The sequence below is a fragment of the Microtus oregoni genome, unplaced genomic scaffold (genome assembly GCF_018167655.1).
Source record: "Microtus oregoni isolate MIOR12 unplaced genomic scaffold, Mior012 000031F_ref0000149, whole genome shotgun sequence".
Taxonomy (NCBI): Eukaryota; Metazoa; Chordata; class Mammalia; order Rodentia; family Cricetidae; genus Microtus; species Microtus oregoni.
Window position 1 is genome coordinate 16532998 of NW_024543090.1, and position 6145 is coordinate 16539142.

Below are 6145 nucleotides of genomic sequence, written 5' to 3' on the forward strand. Positions count from 1 at the left end.
TAAAAGTTTAGCAGTTCATCTATTCAAAGCTAAATGGTTCCCTTTGCACTTGAATAGGAGAGGAGGGCCAGCCTCCTCCACCATTGTGTGGTATTACTCTTCAACAATGAAAAAGATATAAACTATATTGATATCCACAAAGTACAAAGCTGGTATTGTCACAGATAAACTAATCTTCAACCCAATAACTGAAGAGGAATCCACAGGTGATTCATTAAAATTTAAAGCTGTAGAGTAAATTTCTGGGATATGAGATCAATTTCATTTCTGTATCTAAATTCAAGGCATTAAAACTGAAAATTTACAAACTGGAAAAATATTTATGATTACATAACAATATAAACTACTAATGACCAAAATATTACCAAACATGGGCAAACTTTCTATGAAGAGACCACGAGCTTTATTGAAGAAAGTCTACATATGGAGAGAGATACTACTTTCTGAGATTACAGCACCTAATGTCCAGGAAGTGTCAGTTCTTACTATACTATCTGTGGATCCAACTTAATTCCAATGAAGATGCCAATATGATGTTGCAGGGAGTGGCAGGGGGAATGTAGGTAATTTAAGATGGATATAAAATGTACAAGGAGAGATGAGGGTAAAAATAACACTCTGATACTGAAGAAAACTAGACAGAGGAATGTCTTAGCAAAGATCCATTTCTGGAAAAAATACTGTGTTGCTTATGGCTGTGCAGTAGTTCAACAGGACAGTGCCAATGAAGCAGAGCAACAAAATCATTAATTAGGATGGAGCTAGAAACCATCTGATGTCTAACTGAGTTAGTACAGGGATAGCTGGGAGGTAAGTATACATAGTATTAGGATAACTAGTCATATAGATAAAAAAAATAGATCCGACTCACCTATTATCCAACTGCCAAGCTCAACTCTGGGTGGACGAAAAATTAAATTTTGAAGGCAAAACTGAAAATTTGTAGGGGTCAATAAGAAAGAACATTCTTCTGTCATCTGGGTAAGGACATTATTTCTGGAGATCTTTCGTCATCCCAGACGTTTGTTGGTACCCAGAACCAGGAATGGGCAGGCAGATTTGGAGGTTTGGTCTACTTCTACATAAACTCTTGGCTATTGCACACTGTCTCCTACACAGCATTGCCCAGTAGAGACAATTTCAGCTCTCACTCTCACCGGTCACCATCATATCTCTGGTTCTGCCTCTCTCTATAGTGCGTGTACTGTGTTATCTTTCTCTTTCCCAACTCTCCATCACACATTTGTTCTTTGTAGTGTTGTCCAGCACTTGGCTGCCTCTTCCGGTGCCCTACATAGAGAATTTAAGGTTTATTGTGTTGTTTTTACACCCAATTTTCAGGGAAAATGGTGTGGGACAATTTCTGTATTCTCTCAATTATATTTTAAATAAACGCTGATTGATCAGTAGCCAGGCAGGAAGGATAGGTGGGACAACCAGACAGGAAGTAAAGGCGGGTCAATGAGAACAGGAGAATTCTTGGAAGAGGAAAGCTTGGTCCACAGTCCTGGCCCAACGACAGAAGAAGCAAGATGTGACTGACTGCCTTGCTGAAAAAGGTACTGAGCCATGTGGCTAACACAGATAAGAATTATGGGCTAACATAAATTGTGTTTATAAGAAGCCTGAGATACTAGGCCAATTAGTTTATAACTAATGTAGACCTCTGTGATTTCTTTGGGACTTAACAATTGTGGGATCCAGGCAGGACACAAAACTCAGACAACAAGAAAAGATGAAGACTAAAAGTTGCATACATGACATTTTAAAAGTCACTTTTATAAAAATACTGTAAAATTTCTGGGTGGTGGTGGCACTTACCTTTAATCCCAGCACTTGGGAGGTAGAGGCAGGAAGATCTCTATAAGTTGGAAGCTAGCCTGATCTATGAGAGCTAGCTACTTCCAGGACAGCTAGGACTGTTACGCAGAGAAGCCCCGTCTCAAAAAAAACCAAAAACAAAATACTGTAAAAGTATTAACAAACTATGCACAGCTGTTTGCAAAATATAGAACATATAAAAAAGATTGATATTACTAATATTTATGGAAATTTTAAAGATTGAGAGTAAAATATTACAGTCAAATGTTCCCCAAAGAATAAACAAAATAGTTAATCTTTGTTTACATGGCAGTTGAAGCAATTTTATTTGATTTTAACTTGCCTTATTTTGAGAATGATAAACTATAGTTTCATATACTGTTCTACTTAATATCTACTTTTAAAAATACAAAAATTTTTAGTAGAAAATACTTGGAAAACAAGTTTGGTGGTAAGTATGTCAATTGCCATTATGGAAAGAAATTTGATAGTGTCTACGCAAATTAGTTTTGTCCCTGAATTATCATTTTTTTGAAATTTAACCTAAAGATAAATACACATAACAAATAATTTAACAGCAATTAAGATTGACAAACAAATGACTGAATAATAATTTTATCATCTTTTAATTGGGGTACCATGCAGTTGTATAGTAGAAAAAGTAACCCATTATGTTACCCTACTTAAAGAACTTAAAATAAAAATAAAAAAGATGTGAACTAATGGGTAAATGAATAAAATATGCCTTATTTACTCATATGTGCCAAAATGGTGAAGGAAACTTCAAGTAATAGGTTGGAATCCCTATATGTGGTTAGTGGAGGTAGGTGGTTTTGAAATGGAAGAAATGGATTAGAGACAAAAAATACCATTTTTCCCAGTGTGTTTGTGTACTTGACTTCAAGAACTATTCTAAAAATGCAATCAGCATGATGTATAACTTGAAAGGGATGAGGGAAATCCCTAAAATGGACTATAAACAGAACAAAATGGATCAAACTCGATTTCAGATGAATAGTCTAACCACAGTAAAACTGAGAGGGTGACTAACCCGAGCATTTTTGCAATGGCAGTTGAATTAAATACCCTTGGTTAAATACAAAAAGAAATGTAAACAATTTGAACTCTGGAGTTTTCCTTTTCCCCTGCCGAGGTATGAGTAAGCAAATTTGAAATTATATTCTATGTAATCTAGGATTTAGAGAAATAAGTAAATATATTAGGGATAATGAAAGACAGATTTTCCACTCACCAAAAGGAAATTACATGTATGGAAAAAGATGCTGGTAGGAATGCTGGGGAGATGGATTGAAACTGAACTAGAATAAACTCTGGCTTATGTATGTGTGTGTGCATAAAATTCGTATGCAGCTATATATGAAATATATGTGAAACATATGTATCTAAATACACAAGACCATGTATATATTTACATCCACTTGCACATGCCTATAGCAATTTCTCCATTACATTTCATCTGCATGCTCACATTGATCACATATATGTGGATTGATATAGAAATTGAGACATATGTATGTAAATGCGCACACATACAGTGATGGGTAAGTCAATATGTCTTGGGTTTGTATGAGTGTATATGCACTCATATACATGTTTACTCGTTCCATTGACTAAGAGACCTAGCCACAGTTAATAGCAATAAGTACAGTTTGTACTCACATGTTATTTCCTAAGCATCCTTTTCCATGGAAGGAAGAGAAGCCTCTAAAGCAAATGGCCAATTCTAATACTGAGGACATAAAAGGCAGCCTTAAATGCCTTCTCTAAGATACAGAGGTTCTCAAAAAGAAGAGGAGTATATCCAAAAGATATATCAGTGATACAGATGAAGCATACAGGGCTTTACCATTTCAAAATGGCTTAGCAACAAAAGCTTTATATTTCAATTATATATTTTATATATTCCTGCTGCAATTTTTCTGTATGTTACCTGTGAAATCTTGGCATGGGTCTGAGATTGGCCAAAGGTCAAAATAAACTGATGTGGCTGACCTAGTAGAAACAATCTTATTGCTGAAAAAATATTAGAGCTTTCTAGCATTGAGGGTTAGAGAAAACCCAGGAAATCATACTACATCCTTGTTGCAAAGACCTCCTGTGTCTGGAAACCAACTGAGTCTTTGGATGCTTGGTTTCAAAACAGATAGCACGTTTCCCCGATTCCTAGCTTTCCTCAATGACTGCAATAATTTTATTTCCCAGGTTCTTACCTTCCATGTATGCATTTTAAGGAAGTGATCATATTTATACTTTATATCAGTGGGTCATGGCAAACCATAACATGCATGAGGAAAGCATGTGGAAACCAAAAAGAGACCGCCTTTCATATTTTCAGTTTTACAAAGGGTCTTATTTATCACCTCCTGATACTGAATGCCAAGAAGGGTAAAGAATAAGAGAAAGGGTACAGAAAGGAATTTAGAGGCCATGTGTTTGAGCACATCATATATCTCATATTCAAATTCATAGCATAACAAATAGAATCACAAGTTTTCTAATAAGGAAAGCCTATGGCAAATGCCATACTAGCAACAGTTGTGTGACCTCGAACAAGTCATGGGACTTCCTTCCTTCAAGCCCATTATTTTTATCCTAAAAGATATTTAATAAAATTCTCTCATGCTCTCAAAGTGACAAACTGACTAGGTGCTGAAAGGGAAAGTCAATTTTCTCTTACACTTTTTCAATTGCATCCCAATAATATTATGAAAATACGAGCTTTAGAGAGAGGATTTTTTAAAGATCTATAAACAGAAGATTTAAATACTAAACCTTTCCCTGACAATTCAAAGATTTGAGTTTTATCTTTTTATCTAGTCCGACTTTCCCCCAAGTTGTTCTTTCATTCATGATGCAACTAATACGAGAATATACCACAAACCTTGCTCTTGGCAATTGTAATAATCCTGTATTCTTTAAATATAATTGAGGAAAGGTGGACTTTAACATTATACAAGCCCCACTATTTATGTTGCCCTAACAGTTAAGAAATTTCAATATATTTGAGCCCTCCAGCCATAGAACTCTTTACCATGAGGCTAAGACCAGCAGAAAAACAATAAAGATACAAAATATCATTTATAGTCAAATCCCCAATTTGTTTATTATTGAAACTTTAATGATGGGTTTACACAAAGACAATGTAACCTCCGTCCTTATGATAATAAGATTATTTCTCACAGCCAGACTAATAAGTTAATACCATCATTATTTCCCTGTGTGCAACATTAGATTAAAGCGTCTTTATCTTCCAATTAACCTGCAATTATGGGCCTTAATATCTGACATTCTCCCGGATTTGGGTTAATCCATACAATGCCAATATTTAAAGATAAGGTCCCCAGGTCAATCAGCTAGAAAACCATTCCCAGAAGCTAATGCTAATCAAATTTGTTCATTCAATTCAGGGAGTATATTGCTATGATAAGTTTTCGAACAGATGTTTGACACTGAAGAATGCTCTTTATATTAGAATTTAAATCACCTTTGTTCAGTACTAACAAAGGTTGTTCAAATAGTCTTGGGGGTTGACGCGATTAAGGTGTTTAATCAGAAATAATTGAAATACTGGGCTTTTATAGAGGTTCAAGTACATGTTTCTCAACTCTCAATGTGGCCCTGATTAAAGTCCAGCATGAGGGATGGGTAAAGTTATGATGTTGGCTGAGGAATAAGCCTTAAGCACATGCTCATAAGGCAAGTAGATTTTTACAAGCCAAGATGTAAACTTTGTGAGGTAATTTTATTGCATTCTGTCCCAAACTTAAGTAGACTGACATAATTGCCTCCCTAATATTATTCCTTAATTAATATTTTAAACTTTTTTTTTTTTTTTTTTTTTTTGGTTTTTCGAGACAGGGTTTCTCTGTGGCTTTGGAGCCTGTCCTGGAACTAGCTCTGTAGACCAGGCTGGTCTCGAACTCACAGAGATCCACCTGCCTCTGCCTCCCAAGTGCTGGGATTAAAGGCGTGCGCCACCACCGCCCGGCCATATTTTAAACTCTTGTTTGATGTTGGGAGATCGAAAAGTTAGGTCAGATTAAATGTAGCTTAAATTTGAGCTCAAAGCTCTCTAATCTTTATTTTTGCCCTGAAAGATATCCAGATACCTACCACTCCCTACTTTGATGACTTCCTACCAAAAATAAAGTTCATTTATATTTATCTAAGTATTCTGGAATAAAATCTGTAGTAAAAAATACACACGCCCTCATACACACCCAAACTCAAACATACACACATGCACATTTGTACACTCACACATATGCACACACAGACACAAACTCACATGCAGACACCTTGC